This window comes from Amblyomma mixtum, chromosome 3 (assembly GCF_055824585.1).
Source record: "Amblyomma mixtum isolate Tamu chromosome 3, ASM5582458v1, whole genome shotgun sequence".
NCBI classification, from domain to species: Eukaryota; Metazoa; Arthropoda; class Arachnida; order Ixodida; family Ixodidae; genus Amblyomma; species Amblyomma mixtum.
In genome coordinates this window covers 360,392,314-360,410,926 of record NC_143014.1, presented here as the reverse complement: position 1 = coordinate 360,410,926, position 18,613 = coordinate 360,392,314, and the positions used below count along the sequence as shown (strand labels likewise).

The following is an 18,613-nucleotide window of genomic DNA, read 5'->3' as shown; positions in this document are numbered from 1 at the left end:
CTGTACGGCACTCCATGTGCACCATCTTTTGGTGGTATCTCGAAGGGGTGTCAAAGTTATTTAGCGCAGTTGGCACAGATGCGGAAGAGTATAGTTGGTAGGCAGGGAGGTCAAACACTTTCCCTCTGGGAAGTGGGACTGGATGATTGGTGCTGGTCCAGTTGTAGCGAGGTGATTGTTGTAATCTGTTTATTCTTAGATGCCCTGCAGTTATGCCATCATTCTTTGCTGTTTCTTTCAGTGTGCACAGGAGACCTTCCCGTGCTTTGCCTAAGATGCCGACAGCAGCGTGTTCGGGAGTCTGTCTCCGAAGAAGGCTGCCTTCCGACCACCAGGCGGTGACCTTGACGTTGCACCTGTGCTGACGCAGGCTGTGGCAGCGTCTGGCAGATGGTAAGCATTGAGGACTGTAGCTATGCCTATTGCCATGCTTGCAAGCAAAGCTTTCGGAATGTCAGCTATTGTGGGATTTCCCCTTGCTCATTTGGACTTTGTTCTCATTGTCGGTGGTTGACAGGCTCATCCTGGCACTTAACAATGGGCGTGGCCCATGGTTGCTGACGGAAATAACCGAGATTGAGCTTGGGTGGAACCTAATCTTTCGATGTGAATCTGGAGGGTCTTGTCAACTGGCAAAGTCCTGCTGCGACAGTGCTTTCCCATGAGTGCTTCATATACCAAGGGAAGGTCAACACCTTGAGCTCATAATTTCAGTGTCATTTTCAACGAGGTGTGCTACTGTTGTAGAGCGCAGCTCTTTGGCGCCCGTTTCTGCATTTTGCGGCGTTGTCCGCTGTAACTAGCAGTGGACACCTTAGTCACGCTTTAAGCTGCGAAACCAATTGGGGGTTTATGGGGCTTATGTTTAACGTCTAAAAGCTACTCAGGCTATGAGAAACACCGTACTGAATGGGTCCGGAAATTTCGACTACCTGGGGTTCTTTAACGTGCACTGACATCGCACAGTACACGGGCCTCTAGAATTTCGCCTCCATCGAGATTCAGCCGCCGCGGCCCAGATCGAACCCACACCTTTCGGGTCAGCAAGGCACCGGGGCATCCGAAGCCATGGAGGGGGGGAGCTTGGACAGCAGAGGGTAAAATTGGTAAATTGGCTTTTGAGGAAAGGAAATGGCTGTGGACACTTGAACCAGAGGTGCATAACTGCCCTGCTGGAACAGTGGACACCTCAATCGTGCTTCAAGCTAGGTGGTGGTAGTGAGAGATGTGCCCTGCACGCGTTGGCATTGACAGTGTTCTGCTGGTTCCTTGTGTTCACTTGCACTATTGATAAGGTTTTACACTGATCATTTTATGGAATGGAAGTGTGCATAGCGGGCTCTCTGGGTCAGTGTATGCCTGAGTTGAGAGAGATGTGGGCTGTATACGTTAGCACTGGCTAAGGGGAGGGAACTCTCGCGCTAAACCATTAACTGCCACCTGCCAGGGTGGCAGGGTGTGTGGGGATTTTATTGTAGATATAAAGACAGACAGGAATTTCTTACCACTTATGCGGGAGGGCATCCTGTTGTTTTCGCTGGTTACGCTTCCCACAGCTTTGACAACCTCGAGAAAGAAAAGAATTCGGGGGGCAGTTAGACTGTCTAAAGTGCGTAGAGGTGAAGGCGTTTTCCGCACCACTTTGACTGCCTCTGTGGCACTGGCGACAGTGTTGACGTCACACATAATCAATGGCTAATGACTAATTAATGGCTAATTACTGATTATTGACTAAATTAACTACTAATTAACGACGCTTAAGCTTCGCGTTTAGGAGTGGGATGCCACAGCGTGTTGTAGAGCTGCCAGGGAGTCCAGGGAACACCACCACCTGTTTGGTTCGATGCCTCCCAACACTTTTTGAGGAAAAGAAATGGCGCAGTAATTCTCTCTCATCTCTGTCCCACTGTACAGGAAGGGAAGAAGTGGGTGTGAAGTAAGAAAGAGGGGCGTAATGAAGAAAATGAAAATGGCATTTGAGGAAAGGAAATTATGCAGTAACTGTCTCACATATCTCAATGGACACCCATCAAAAGCATGACACCTCAGCTGACAAGCTTCTGCTGACTGCCTTCTGTCAACAGCGATGAGGCATTAAAGTTTTTTGGCCTGCCTTAATACTGTATTTACTCGCGTAATAGGCGCACTCGCATAATAGGCGCAGCCCTAGCTAGGGCGCGAAAAATCAGATTTTTTTATTTCTGCGCATAATAGGCGCACCCCGAACTTGGCACTGTGATCAATACTGTATTTACACGATTGCAAGCCGACGCCTCACCACCCCCCGCTTCCCAATCTTTATTTAGCAGCAGCTGCTGCGGACCCACAGCACGTACAACGACATCGCGTAGAACAGCCGCACACAGTTTTCAGGGATGCTCACTTTAAACGTCTGTTTGGAAAGCTTCATCTCCAGCCGGAAACGTTCCCGACTTAGGCCCGCAAAAACCTCGGCGCTTGGAGTCGTGTACGAAAATTTAGGGACGCCGCAGTCGCAACTGCCGCACTTCTCGGCCACGTCGTATTTTCCGACCTGCCGCACGCTTGCCGCGTTGGAGAGCAAACTCCCAGCCGTGTAGCTGTTAAGGTGCTTGCCCATCGAGCTAAAACATCAAAGCTCCGCGGCAAAGCCATAAACCACGATAACTATCGCGCTACCGCTAATCCCGGCACTTGACAGCAACAACAACAAAAAAAAACGAGCTGGAGATGCTGATGGCGATATAGATAGCGAAAGCTCGCGGCGGAGGAAAACGATGATGATGATGATGAGCGTGGCCTTGGGCGCCCTCCGTGGGCGGCATCTGGAAGCTCCTGTGCGCGTGTGTGGCCTCCGCGATCAGGCGCCCGTTGCGCGCAGCTGGAGCCGATCGCGGAGGCCTCGGCGCGTGCATTCCGAAAGTTTCGGTGCGGCCGATACACGGACCTTTTTTTTTGAACATTTTCTTCGCGAAAACGGGGAGCGGCCCGTACACGAGTGCGTTTACGTGGTGTGTTCAATTTTGCGAGTCGAAAAATTTCCGGAAATTTTACCCCGCGTAATAGGCGCACCCCGAACTTTGAGCCGGATTTTCTGTAAAAAAAGTGCGCCTATTATGCGAGTAAATACGGTACTTGCACAGACCTCGTCTTTGAGAGCCAGGCATTAGTGCAGCAAGCCGAGCGTATATCCATCTATTTCTCCCACCACAAAGCTTCCTTCACGACAATCAAGCACTGTTAGGGGAGTGTGTCTTGAAGAAGGAATATGTGTGAAAAATAACGAGTTGTCTGTAATTGTACTTGCATGTCTTGCTCGAATCCTGTGCCTCAATCTATCGAAAAGCTGGAACTGCTGATCAGCTGCGCTCAGATTTCGCATTAGGGAGTAATGTAATCTTCGGCAATTTTTTGCAACTTGCTTTAGCCCGACAGTGCGGCATGGGTAGGTGGGTGTTATATAAAGAATGTGGGAATGTCTGGAAGGTCCAATGCACCTATCCAGAAGAGAATATCTAACTGTGGCTGTGGGCAGCTAGATAGTGTGACATTTTGTTGCATTAACTCTTTGCATCACTTTATAGTGAAGAAAAGAAACTCCAGGAGATATACTTGACATGTGCACTTAATCTGAATGAGAATGAACTGTTGTTGATTGCATTGACAGTGCTGAGTAAGAGTTCGGTATGTGCATAATTGTCAGCACGCAGAATGGAGCCTGGTGAAGTTAACCTCCATGCTCCCCTGCAGGGAGGCTCGTCTCAATCACAGAGAAATTCCATGGGCTATAGCAGGTGCATTGGTCTTCACAAAACATTTTAATCTAGCAGGCTTGAGTCCAGTTGTCAAGTTCAACTCCTTGACCACTTCTCTCAGTTTTCAGAGCTACCTTGGCAGGAGATGTTGGTAAACTAGGACCAATGTTTTACTTTGTGGTGCTAGAGTACGTAAGAAGATGCACTGTTCGAAGAGTGTACAGGCACTCCATCTGCACCATCTTTTGATGGTATCTCGAACGGTGTCAAAGTTATTTAGTGCTGTTAGCACAGATGCAGAAGAGTAGTAGGTAGGCAGGGAGGTGAAACACTTTCCCTCTGGGTAATGGGACTGGATGTTGGGTGCAGGTCCAGTTGTACTGGTAACATGGCTTTTGCACTGGGGAGATGATTGTTTTGTAATCTGCTTATTCTTTGATGCCAAGCAGTTATGCCATCATTCTTTGCTGTTTCTTTCATTGTGCACAGGAGACCTTCCCGTGCTTTTCCTGACATGCCAGCAGCAGCATGTTCATCTCCGAGGAAGGGTCTTCCGACCACCAGGCAGTGACCTTGACGTTGCACCTGTGCTGGCGCAGGCTGTGACAGCGTCTCTGGCAGACGGTAAGCATTGAGGACTGTAGCTATGCCTATTGCGATTCTTGCAAGCAAAGTTTTCAGAGTGTGAGCCGTTATGGGATTTCCCCTTGCTCGTTTGGACTTTTTTCTTATTGTCGGTGGTTGACAGGCTAATCCTGGCACTTAACAACGTTCATGGCCCATGGTGAAGGATGGAATTATAAACGGTATTGAGCTTGGGTGGAATCTAATCTTTTATTGTGACTCTGGAGGATCCTTCGGCTACAAAAGTCCTGCTGCAACAATGTTTACCTATTACCGCTTCATATACCAGGGGAAGGTTAATACCTTAAGCTCATAATTTCAGCATCATTTTCAACGAGGTGTGCTACTGTTTTTGGAAGTCGCTTTAGCCCAAACGTGCTGCATGGGTAGCGTTACGAGCATGGCCGCCTTTGCCGAGATGCGTGCCAGCTCGGCTGTCGCCGGCAGCGGCCACACTCCGAAGAACACACACCGCGTCCCACTGTGCCAACAACACATGCACTCCCTGTGCCATGCCTTTTTATTCTCACACAATCGTGGCGCTGCCTGTTGGTGTCGCCACGTGAACAAATGAATGAAAACGAAACTAGCAATATAAAACAACATTGTAATAGTCCTCCCCCATTAGTTTGTTCAAGGAGAGCATTTTGGTGAGCAATGCTGCACTGGCTTGCGGCTTCTAGCACTTCTTCGCAAATTAGGCGTGCTGCACATTGACTTTGGAAAGTTTATAGCAGTCTCTTCGGTGCCACTAGTCACATTCACAGTTGTCTCTTCTGTGCCACTAGTCTCGTTCAAGGCTGGCTCAGAGTCTGCAGAAACAGCTAGGTGGGTGTCATGCACAGTTGCTGGATGGCTGCCAGCGTCTTGAGGCACAGAGGCCCACCGGCTGGCTCTGAGATTTAGCTTCTTCTTGGGATTGAGAGCGAAGGTGGCCACCGGGCCTGTGCCAGGCAGTACCGTCACTGAGAGAGACTGTAGCTGCTGATTGACGTGTGGTACTTGTAACGCGTGCAAGTACCCGCGGTGGCCCCAGGCAAAAGTTCTTTGCGAATTCGTGGTTTCCCACGTTTGGCAATGCAGAAGAACGGCACCCTTTATCTGCCTGCAACTTCTGTCTGAGCTGTTTCAGCAGTACTAAAGTATGCAGACTTGGGCGAAGAACATCCAAAGGCGTCTAGAACATCCTCTCCACGAGCATTTCACATGGTGCTCTGCCTGTGACTGTATGTGGAGTGGTTGTGTAATGAAATAAGAATCGTGAAATCAGGGTTTATGATCCTGGTCCACTCCTCTTGATCTTGTTCTTGGCTGTCTGTACGACACACTCTACCGCACCATTCAAAGCTGGATGGTAGGGAGGTACAAGCATGCGACGCATTCCATTATGTGTCAAGAATTCCAAATAGTATTATTCACTTGCAAAGGCAGGTCCATTGTCGGACATGATGAGGTCCAGCAGTCCATGCTGTGGAAATGCTGTTCGGAATGAATTGATAACAACATCCGCTGACGTTGATGTCACTGGGAAAACTTCGACCCATTTTGAGTAGGCGTCAACAATCACCAGGAAAGTATGACCCATAAATGACCCCCAAAGTCTACGTGAAGCCTTGACCAGGGCCTCTGCGGAAATGGCCATGGCGTATGCTGAATGCGTTTTGGTGCACGCAGGTAAGCTTGGCAGGTTGCACAGCTCTTTGCGCTCTTAGCGATGTCGCCATCGGTTCCTGGCCACCTGACATGGCTTCTGGCAGTTGTCTTGCTTTTCTCAATGCCAGGATGCCCAGCATAGAGTGACATTAGGACTTGGCTTGCAAGGATTTTGGGATAGCAGGAAACCTTCGCGGAGGCCGAGTTCACTGCTCTTTGCTGTGAATGGATTTCCTTCTGGTCCTGCTGGAAGTCCTTCCCCTCGCGGGACAGCGAGAACTGCATGGATCAGGAGTGAATCGTTTTTTGTAGCTGGGGCCACAGTGGCAGGTGACAGCAATCCTGGGTATGCTTGTTCAAGCATGAACATTTCAGCAGGTGTAGGCGGATCCATGTTTCCTGGCAACGGCAACCTACCCAGGGCATCTGAATGTCCCATGTCCAGACCAGGCTTGTACACAAGCTTGTACTTGTATGCAGAAAGTTTGAATGACCACCTGACTAGTCGTGGTGACGCTTGCACTGGAATGGGTTTGTCATCACTCAGTAATCCCTGTAATAGCTTATGATCCGTATATGCAGTGAAAGAAATGCCCCACAAGTACTAATGGAATTTTTCAACACCAGATACAAAGGCTAGTGCCTCTTTGTCAAGTTGACTGTAGTTTGGATCTGCACGAGACAAACATCTGGAGGCAAAAGCAATGGGCAGTTCTCGACCATCAGATTCTCGGTGTGCCAAAACTGCGCCGATCCCATATGGAGAGGCATCAGAGCTGAGACACAGTGGCTTTTCTGGGTCGAAATGCACCAGGACTGGGGCGGACGCTGTTAACTGCTTCACTGCACCGAATGTGTTTTCTTGCTCTTTATTCCACACACGTCTTCTCATTCATGAGAAGCAAATGCAGAGGATGCAGGCATCCAGAAAGGTTTGGTAGAAAACGCCTGTAGAAGTTCACAAGTCCCAAAAAACTTTGGAGTTCCTTGACGACCAGGGGTGCAGGTGCATGAAGGATGGCAGATATCTTGCTCAAACTTGGAGACAGCCCTTGTTTGCTTAAGATGTGTCCGAGGTGTTCAACTTGTTTGACGAAAAAATAGCACTTGTCAAACTTGACACTGGTCTTGAAAAAAAAAATTTATTAATGAAGTCACAGTTATGAAATCTTCAGGGAATATGTATTTTTGTGTACTGATTTTAAATATGTCATATAATTTCATGTAAAACAATTCCTCGAGCACTTATGCTCCTTTTATGCTAGTATTTTGCAGAGAGTTTTGAAGAAAATTTGCTGCGGGAAACTCGCTGAAATGTATGCCATTGGGTTCTCTTGACGGCAGGGAATACAATAAGGGTGAAATTGTCTTCCTGCCTATCATAGAACTTAAGTTATAGAGTTTTGAAGTTGTCGCTTCAGAAATGAGAAGGAAAGTGTGTATTCCTGTTTCTGAAGTGGCAGCTTCAGTACCCTATTACTCAAGTTCTATGAGAGCCAGGATGTTTACCCTTATTGTATTCCTTGGTGTCAAGAGAGCCCAATGGCACACATTTCAGCGAGTTTCCTGCAGCAAACTTTCTTGAAAACTCTCCGCAAAATACTAGCATAAAAAGTGCATAAGTGCTCAAGGAATTAAGCAAACAAGGGAAGGGGAATGAGGGGCTCGTTATAAATATGAAAGAAGCCAACAGCCACAGAAACCAAGGGGCACAGGGGATTTTTTTTTTTTAATTAATTTATTTATTTTGTGGTGTTGATCACATTAGAATATTACTTAATATGTTATCGCTTAAAGCGAATTGATTAGAAAAGCAGAAGAAAAAACAACCACTGCCGCCGGTGGGATCCGAACCCACGACCTCCGAATTACGCGTCCGGTGCTCTACCTCTGAGCTACGGCGACGGCTGTCAAATCTTCTGCTTTCGGGGGTATTTATGTTTACAAGTAACCTAACTTTGAGAGTGTTCATCAGCGCCACCCACGTTCCTAAGCGGCGGACGTAGAACGTCCTGAGTTACCGCAGGTGTGACGTAGAACGTCATCGAACGGAGAGGGTGGAAGCTGCGTGAGAACCCTCTTATGCTCCCTATGGCGTCAAGGCTGCCAGAACCGAGGCCCTCGCTAAGCAATTAAGCAAACAAGGGAAGGGGAATGAGGGGCTCGTTATAAATATGAAAGAAGCCAACAGCCACAGAAACCAAGGGGCACAGGGGATTTTTTTTTTAATTAATTTATTTATTTTGTGGTGTTGATCACATTAGAATATTACTTAATATGTTATCGCTTAAAGCGAATTGATTAGAAAAGCAGAAGAAAAAACAACCACTGCCGCCGGTGGGATCCGAACCCACGACCTCCGAATTACGCGTCCGGTGCTCTACCTCTGAGCTACGGCGACGGCTGTCAAATCTTCTGCTTTCGGGGGTATTTATGTTTACAAGTAACCTAACTTTGAGAGTGTTCATCAGCGCCACCCACGTTCCTAAGCGGCGGACGTAGAACGTCCTGAGTTACCGCAGGTGTGACGTAGAACGTCATCGAACGGAGAGGGTGGAAGCTGCGTGAGAACCCTCTTATGCTCCCTATGGCGTCAAGGCTGCCAGAACCGAGGCCCTCGCTAAGCAATTAAGCAAACAAGGGAAGGGGAATGAGGGGCTCGTTATAAATATGAAAGAAGCCAACAGCCACAGAAACCAAGGGGCACAGGGGATTTTTTTTTTAATTAATTTATTTATTTTGTGGTGTTGATCACATTAGAATATTACTTAATATGTTATCGCTTAAAGCGAATTGATTAGAAAAGCAGAAGAAAAAACAACCACTGCCGCCGGTGGGATCCGAACCCACGACCTCCGAATTACGCGTCCGGTGCTCTACCTCTGAGCTACGGCGACGGCTGTCAAATCTTCTGCTTTCGGGGGTATTTATGTTTACAAGTAACCTAACTTTGAGAGTGTTCATCAGCGCCACCCACGTTCCTAAGCGGCGGACGTAGAACGTCCTGAGTTACCGCAGGTGTGACGTAGAACGTCATCGAACGGAGAGGGTGGAAGCTGCGTGAGAACCCTCTTATGCTCCCTATGGCGTCAAGGCTGCCAGAACCGAGGCCCTCGCTAAGCAATTAAGCAAACAAGGGAAGGGGAATGAGGGGCTCGGCGGCAGTGGTTGTTTTTTCTTCTGCTTTTCTAATCAATTCGCTTTAAGCGATAACATATTAAGTAATATTCTAATGTGATCAACACCACAAAATAAATAAATTAATTAAAAAAAAAAAATCCCCTGTGCCCCTTGGTTTCTGTGGCTGTTGGCTTCTTTCATGCTCAAGGAATTGTTTTACATGAAATTAAATGACATATCTAGAATCAGCGCACAAAAATACATGTGCCCTGAAAATTTCATAGCTATGACTAAATTAATAAAATTTTCTTTTCAAGACCAGTGTCCCCCCTTCAGCCCAACGTCACGGAGTCAAGACGGGAGGAGACCCTTGAGGTTGCGAAGGTGCTCTGCAACATGTGGCAGCCCCCGGAAGAGGTTCTCCATCTCCCTTTGGAGCAAGGCTGGTGCCGATTACACACCAAAAGGAAGACGTGTGTACTGGAATAATCTCGTGCGTTGAAATTGTGACATACTTTCTAGAGTCTTCATCAACAACCACTTGCTGGTAGGCGTCCCTGAAATCAAGCTTTGTGAACTTTTCACCTCCTGACAGCATGGCCCACAAGTCCTCAGTTCTTGGAATCGGGTGCTTCTCCACTACAGCGACTGGATTAATGGTAACCTTGAAGTCTCCACAAATCCTGACGTGTCCATCCTTCTTAGCCACTGGAACAATTGGTGCAGCCCATGCCGATGAAGCAACTGGCTCCAGGATGTCTTCCCTCTACTGGCGCTGAAGCTCTTGTGGCACCCCATCCTTGAGAGCAAAGGGCAGTGGGCGTGGCTTGAAAAACTTGAGTACAGCATCTTGCACGACGTGGATTTTGACCTTTGGACCCTTGAAAGTTCCAAGGCTCTGTTAAAAAACCTCAGGGAATGCTTGAACAAGGCTCTCAACATCAGAAACAGCATGAACGTCAGCTTGGGCGAGAGCAACGTCAGTGCCCAGTTCTTGAATCCAGTTTCGTCCCATAAGTGTAGGTGAATGTTCCCCAGTCAGGAACAAAGGTAACACTTCTTTTCTGTTGTGAAATTGCACCGTGACATCCACTTTACCTTAAATTGGTGTAAGCTCGCCAAAGTAGCTTCGCAGGAGTATGTCAGACGGCATGACAGGTACTGACGTCAGCAGCTCCTGAAGACGTTTTTTTTCTTATGACGGAAACTCTCGCACCTGTGTCCAGCTCCATATGGAGTGGCTTACCGTAAACACTGACGGTCACGGTGAAGGGTGTGAAGGCGCGGCGGTGTTGACTGGCCACATGTCAAACACGTCGGCAGAAGCGCCATTGTCAACAGAGTTGATGTGTTCCACACAAAATTTTGCAAGCCAAAGGCGTGGGCGCATGTAGCTCTGTGAAGTTTTCTTTCCGCGATGAACCTTGCTTCTTCTTTGAGTCGCGCTCATAAGTAATGTGTCCCTGCTTCCTGCAGTAATTGCACGTACAGCTAATGTGCTTACACACGGTTGCAAGGTAATTGCACGTACAGCTAATGTGCTTACACACGGTTGCAAGGTCCCCACAGTTGTAGCATGTGGTAATCCCCTTTGATGCGGCGACTTGATTTGTGGGAAGCGAATTTCTGCTTGAGCTCGCTATCTTGCCAGCATCTTTCTTGGCAGTTTTTATGGCATCTTCAAACATAAGGTCTGCTTTCTCGAGCAGCCTCGTCTGCATGGCTGAGTCGTTGATGCCGCACACGGTGCAGTCCCTCATCATGTTGCTAAGCTCAGCTCCAAAGTTGCAATGCTCAGAAAGGCTTTTCAGAGATGCCGCAAAGTTACTGACAGACTCGCCCTCTACGCGAATGCGCGTGTTGAATCGAAAACTCTGCAAGACAGCAGATGGCTTGGGGCAGTAATGGTCACCCAGAATAGAAAGAACATCTTGCAAGCTTTTGTCTTGGCGGTGGCTCAGTGGCTATGGTGCTCGGCTGCTGGCCCGAAAGACGCGGGTTCGATCCCGGCCGTGGCGGTTGAATTTCTTTGGAGGAGAAATTCGAGGCCCATGTACTGTGCGATGTCAGTGCACGTTAAGGAACCCCAGGTGGTCGAAATTTCCGGAGCCCTCCACTACGGCGTCTCTCATAGCCTTAGTCGCTTTGGGACGTTAAACTCCATAAACCACCACCGCTTTTGTCTAGTGGTTTGGTGGGCTTAACGAGATCCCACAAGAGGGCATACGTTTTCTGTCCACAGCAACTGAAGAAGACTGACTTCCTTTTCTCTTCTGCGATGCCATTTGCATCGAAAAATCTTTAAGATGGTCAATGTAGCAAGGCCTTGCATCTTCACCTCCTCTGTTGAATGCTTCCAGGTTGCCGAACATTGGCATGACAGAATTCTTGCGCGTTGAGACCTGGAGCAGAAAAACGAACTCACATGCGCAGAAGTGGGCGGGGGGCAGTTGAACATGAACTTAAATCGCTTGAATGCCTTTTTCCCTCGTTGCCACTTGTTAAGAGCATGATGGCCTTTGCCGAGACGCGTACCGGCTCGGTGGTCACGGCTACACTCCCAAGAACACGCACCACGTTCCACTGTGCAAACAACACAAGCACTCCCCGTGCCATGCCTTTTTATTCTTTCACGATGGTGGCACTGCCTCTTGGTGGCAGCACGTGAACAATTGAATGAAAACGAAAATAGCAATTGAAAACAACATTGTAACAGGTAGGTGGGTGTTATATGAAGAATGTGGGAATGTTTGGAAAGGTCAAATGCACCTATCCAGAAGAGAATACTGTGGCTGTGGGCAGCTAGATAGTGTGACATTTTGTTGCAATAACTCTTTACATTACTTTAAAGTGAAGAAAAGATACTGAGGGAGATATGCTTGACATGTGCACTAAATCTGAATGAGAATGAACTGTCGTTGATTGCACCGAGACTGCTGAGTAAGAGTTCGGTAGGTGCATAGTTGCCAGCGGGCAGAATGGAGCCTGCTGCAGTAAATCTGCTTTCGTCCCAAGTGGTCCCAATTCGTCCTAAGTAGCGAACCGTCCTGCAAAACGCCACCACAGCTTTGCACTACCATCTAGTGCGGCCGGCACAACCTGAGTGAGTCTGTGGCAACGCCAGTTATGAGGCAAAAGTTCTCCAGGCGTTCAAGGAATTCTTCGGGCATCTGGAGATCATTAAATTCCGTGAATCTCGGCAGTTGCGAGGTAATCCGCGGCACAGCATCACTAGGCGGATGTCCTGCAGCTATTGCCGTCATAGCCGCCACAGCCTCCTGTGAACCGGAGGCACTGCAGGGCACAGGCGCTGCCATTAGGCACTCCTGAGCAAGCGCGGCGACACTCTTCTGCTGCAGTGCAGATCCGTCCATCTGGCTCGCCAAGAGCTGCACTAGGCTCTCGGGAACGGCGATGGCGTTCATGTTGCAGTTGGATCCTGGACAAACCCCCTCTTGTCATGCTTCGGCGGTGACACACTCGCACAACTCCAAAACACACGGGCTGCCACGCCAACAACCTTTGTTGCACTCGTCTCCTTTCTTCCTGCTGCTGCCGCTCAACCTGATGATGATGATGACTTGGCGATCCACTAGCGCCCTCTCTTGACATCACCCGGAACTAGACCCTCCGCCACCACATTGTCCTAACAACTCTCACCTAGCAGGCTTGAGTCAAGTTGTCGAGTTTACTCCTTGACCACTTCTCCCAGTTTTCAGAGCTACCTTGCCTGCAAATGTTGGTAAACTAGAACGAATGTCCTACTTTGTGGTGCTAAACGATGTCTGGAGATGTGCTGTTGGAAGACTGTACAGACACTCAATTTGCACCATCTTTTGATGGCATCTAGAAGTACTGTCAAAGTTATTTAGCACAGTTAGCACAGATGCGGAAGAGTAGTGGTTGGTAGGCAGGGCGCTAGAACACTTTCCCTCTGGGAAATGAGACTGGATGATGGGTGCTGGTCCATCTGTACTGGTAACATGGCTTTGGTACTGGTGAGGTGATTGTGTTTTAATCTGTTTATTCTTCGATGCCCTGCAGTTATGCCATCATTATTTGCTGTTTGTTTCAGTGTGCACAGGAGACCTTTCCGTGCTTTGTCCTAACATGCCGGCAGCAGCGGGTTCCGGAATCTGTCTCCGAAGAAGGCTGCCTTCCGACCACCAGGCGGTGACCTTGACGTTGCACCTGTGCTGACGCAGGCTGTGACAGCGTCTCGCCGTCGGTAAGCATTGAGGACTGTAGCTATGCCTGTTGCGATTCTTGCAAGCAAAGCTTTCAGAATGTGAGCCGTTGTGGGATTTCCCCTTGCTCATTTGGACTTTGTTCTCATTGTCGGTGGCTGACAGGCTGATCCTGGCACTTAACAATGGGCGTGGCCCATGGTGAAGGACGGAAATAACCGGTATTGAGCTTGGGTGGAATCTAATCTTTTATTGTGACTCTGGAGGATCTTTCGGCTACAAAAGTCCTGCTGCAACAATGTTTACCTATTACTGCTTCATATACCAGGGGAAGGTTAATACCTTGAGCTCATAATTTCAGCGTCATTTTCAACGAGGTGTGCTACTGTTTTTGGAAGTTAGTTTAGCCCGAAAGTGCTGCATGGGTAGGTGGGTGTTCTATGAAGAATCTGGGAATGTTTGGAAGATCGAGTGCACCTATCCAGAAGAGAATATCTAACTGGGGCTGTGGGCAGCCAGATAGTGTGACATTTTGATGTATTAACTCTTTATATTACTCTTAAGCCTGTTTCACATGCAAGCGAAAATGCTAGCGAATCCTGTCGCCGCGGCGGAAAAACCTGTTTTGAGTCGTCGCTGCGACGAGCGGCGAGGTTTCAACAAGTTCGAAATTTTCGCTGCGACGCGCCGCTCAATCGCTCAGTCGCTTGCATGTGAACTGGCCTTTAAGTGAAGAAAATAAACTCTGGGAGATATACTTGACATGTGCACTAAATCTGAATGAGAATGAACTGTTGTTGATTGCACCGAGACTGCTGTGTAAGAGTTCGGTATGTGCATAATTGTCAGCAGGCAGAATGGAGCCTGGTGAAGTTAATCTCCATGCTCCCCTGCAGTGAGGCTCGTCTCAATCACAGAGAGATTTCATGGGCTATAGCAGGTGCATTGGTCTTCACAAAACACTTTCACCTAGCAGGCTTGAGTCCAGTTGTCAAGTTCAACTCCTTACTACTTCTCCCAGTTTTCAGAGCTACCTTGGCAGGAGATATTGGTGAACTAGGACCAATGATTTACTTTTTGGTGCTAGAGTATGTAAGGAGATGCACTGTTCGAAGACTGTACAGGCACTCCATGTGCACCATATTTTGATGGTATCTCGAGCGCTATCAAAGTTATTTAGCGCAGTTAGCATAGATGTGGAAGAGTTGGTTGGTAGGTAGTGAGCTAGAACACTTTCCCTCTGGGAAGTGGGACTGGATGATGGGTGTTGGTCCAGTTGTAGTCCTTGTAACAGGGCTTTCGTACTGGTGAGGTGATTGTGTTGTAATCTGCTTATTCTTCGATGCCATGCAGTTATGCCATTATTCTTTGCTGTTTGTTTCAGTGTGCGCAGGAGACCTTTCCGTGCTTTGCCTAAGATGCCGGCAGCAGCGTGTTCCAGAATCTGTCTCCGAGCAAGGCTGTACCACCAGGCAGTGACCTTGACATGGCACCTGTACTGACGCATGCTGTGACAGCGTCTGGCAGTCAGTAAACATTGATGAGTGTAGCTGTGCCTTATGCGATGCTTGCAAGCAATGTGTTCAGAATGTGGGCGTTGTGGAGTTTCCCTTCGCTCATTTGGGCTTGTTCTTACTGTCCCTGGTTCAGAGGCTGATCCTGGCACTTAACAATGGGCACGGCCCATGGCTGAAGACGGAAATAACCAGGATTGAGCTTGGGTGGAACCTAATTGCTATCCACGTTGGCAATATCAGCCACCACCTCATCACTGTCCACAATTGTGTAGTCATCCTCAGTGATCGATGAGGGTGCACTGGTTTGGTGGTCATCCCATGGTCTGGAAGCTGCGTGCAAAGTGAAGCCATGGCCATTTCCTCTGTACTGGCTTCCTTCGATTGCTGCCATCCCCTTAGAAATGCTGGCGCCAGAGCAATCGTACCCTTCTCACTGGGACAGTACTGCCTTGAAGACGTGGTCGTCTTCCAATACCGCAAATACCATAATTCAAGATACGTGCGCTGAGGCGACAGCGGACCGAACAGTATCTTCATCCTCGTCCTCCCTCGCAACAAACTTCCTGTGCCAGGAGTCAAGCACCTCTGGGCAAAGCTTTCAATGGGCGAGCAGTTCACAAGGCTAGACTTGAAAGACACCAGGGGGCAGAGCTTGACACCGATGCATAGAGGCTTATCACTATCAACATGCCCCAAAGCTTTTTCCAGTGCAACAATATGCCTTTCACAGTAGCTTCAGGACCAGCCGTATTGTGGTTAGAAATGAGAAACCTACTTGAAGACATGCATTGTGTCAGCATGCACTTTGATAACATTCTAGTAACGAGAATAGACAGCAAAGACCACCTCAGGAACCTAGCCATTGTTCTACGGCGTGGTGGCATGGACCAAGGTGTTGGCAGAAAAACTGCACTTTTGAGGTGGGCAATCAATTGACATTGCTAGTTCCTTGACAACAAATGTGGCCAAGTCCAGAACTGGCGGTGAGTCTGGAGATAGGTGGTGGGGTTTTAACGTAGTTACACCCAGTAGACTTGCGAAAGCATATGTTTGGCTTGGCTGGCTCATGGTTTTGCTTTGCTGAGTAGTAGTTGGACAGTAGTATTAGTTGATGAAGTCGATGATGTGCAATGCACAGCAAGAGAGTGCATTGCAGTTTAACAGCAGGCATGATCGGCTGCGGTTAAGCATAGTGCCCTTGTGCAGTGGCGAGCAAAGCTGATCTGTTTACGCTGCCGCAGGTTCGAATCCCAGTCGCACCAATATTTCTTTTTTTTAACTCAACATGGCGTAGCATTGGTATAGGCACAAACAAGATCTGGCAAGATTCTTGGTCAGTGTTTGTGAGCTTATGAGTGCTTTCACACTGAAATGCTGTAGTTCCTCAGTAGGCGACGAGTGCAGAATTTGGTGCAGGCATACCAGCCTTTTACGGGAAGGTCGTCTATTTGGGTCAGGGGGATAGCCAGTGCTGCCCAGGAACAGCAGCAGTGCCAAGGTTGTGAAGGCCCAGGCTGTGAGTGTGGATCTACAACAGTGGCGCCACAACACACAAAGGCTATTTTTCAAACGCCATCTGAGCAAGCCCTGCTCATTGAGGGAGCAGGACCCAGTCCAGAAATTGTGGAACTCATTGCAGACTGTGACCGGTGTGCGGCAGTGAGCTCCTGCTTTGTGCACCGTGGCATGCGAAGTTCGCTCCTTGGAGGGTTGTGGCTGCTGCTCTCACTCCGTGCCTGTCTGAAAGAAGGGCAGGAGATGCAACGGTTGACAACCTCTCTCATCAGTGCTGGAACATATTGTGCAAAAGAAAGCTGTTGTGTAATGCTCATCTAAACTTGATGTACACACCATAAGTTGCAATCTTGACTGGGCACACAAGTTTTTCTCCTTTTCTGGCCCTCAGTTGCTCCCTTTTCCACTTTGCTCCCCGTCCTTGGCGACTGCTTGAGCACAGCCAGTGTTTTCATTGTGATGGAGGATGGCTAGCTGAGTCCTAATCATGTAACAAAATATGTAGGGGACAGGTACAAAAGCACAGTTACACTTATCCTGCAGTATAAGTGAGCAAAGCAGCCACGTGTGAAGAATGTACCTTGCACGCGTGATGTCAGTCAAAAATGACACAGACTTCGGGGCAAACTTGATCAACACGCTGTGGAACGACTCGAGGATAAGTCTGTCCAGGTGCTGAACGTTTCTCAATATCTTTGAGAAGCAGCGTTTTGGATGTAAGGGCAAGCTGTCGAGCATAAGCTGGTGTGCCTGAAAATTTTCAGTTTTAAGTGGGTGCAACTACAGGCACAAAACGTGACTACCTGGTGAGAACCATTTTCCATTCGGTATGCTGTCGTGTGGGCATCTTGGGTAAGGGTCACCATGCCCAGAATGTACATTGGCTACATGGTTCAGCATGCCTAGAAAAAGCACATTCACGAACAGACAGTGATACCATTCTGTGCTTGCAACATTTTTACACCTTAATGAGACCAACGCACTTAGTCAGGTGGCGGTTGTCATCGAAAGTATATTCAAGTAGACAGCTAGCTTTCACAACCAGTCACCTTGGAGGGAGGTCAGGAGTGGCATTGGTGTGAAGGGTGGCATCCCCTGCAATACATGCTACCCAATATCAAAAAACCTCAGTTGTGCTAATTTCTACTTATAAACATCTGATGTAGGCCGGGGGAAAAGTCACGCTTAATGAGCGAAAACCATCTGAATTTGTCAGAACACTCTCATTTCAAGTTCAGGATCATTTTTTCAGTTCGCATATCTAATTAGCCTGCCAAACCAGAATGTCTGAAAATTTCACGAGGCGTTGTGCTGCTAAAATCTTGAATTAACAAGTGCAGAAATATTGCTTTCTGTGGTTCACGAATGAAAACTTCCAGGCTCTTAAAATTGCCTTATGGCTAGGGAATGATTTTGCAAGCTTACTTTTCCATATGGCCACTGATAGCGACGCACCAATATATTTATATAGGTGGTTGACTGCTGGTTGGACCCAGTGACGAAGGTCACCGCAGCCTGCATTCTTGCTCTCTGCAACCAGCCTTTTTTTATTGCTGCAATTGAGGTGGTGGTTGGGGTGCAATTTATGATTTTTTTCTCAAACAAATACGCACTTTACAAATGTGTCGCTTACTGGCAAAGCATGCGCCACATGAAATACATAGCACGAAGAGACAGGGACAGAAAGAAAGCACACAGACGCAGCATTCTTTCTGTTCTTGTCTGTGCTACATATTTCAGGTTCCAAATTAACCAACACAAACAAGTATATCTACTGTTGAAAAAAACGCGTTCACCCATAGTATGATTCCCTAGACAACAGCAAATAGGTGACAGGTGCGAATACATTTATTGGAGTGAAAAATGTTTCAGCACAGTGTTATTTATGCCAATATAAGTTTTAATATGACGCTACAGTTTGTACATTGTATTAAACTGTTCCGTACCCATCACATGGTCATTTTGTTGGCTCTCGAACCTATTGTCTATAGACTCAAAGGCCAACTGAGTGCTGGGCAGCTCCGATCGCCATCGCTTGAATAGTCTATAGACTCACAGAACGGCAAGAAACTCTGCTGAGATTTCGAGGTGCTTTCAAGGTAGTGGTTGCCTGCACTCTCAGACACAGAGTGCTCACAGCACAGTGCTTGGGAATAAAATTAAAGCATTATCATAGTGAGCTTCAAAATATACAACTTTGTTGGCAGAAAAAAAGACTTGACAGGTGACAAAGCACAGCAGCATAGTATCATTATTGCTGCCA

At 47.9% G+C, this 18,613-nt stretch overlaps 1 long non-coding RNA gene across 1 annotated transcript; it reads left to right on the top strand.

The window, feature by feature from the left end:
* Positions 1-246: 246 nt before the first annotated feature.
* LOC149356516 (uncharacterized) lies at positions 247-18,302 on the top strand. The gene is made up of 2 exons (XR_016291649.1): positions 247-393; positions 14,703-18,302. It is a non-coding gene; the product is annotated as an uncharacterized LOC149356516 (long non-coding RNA).
* Positions 18,303-18,613: the final 311 nt, after the last annotated feature.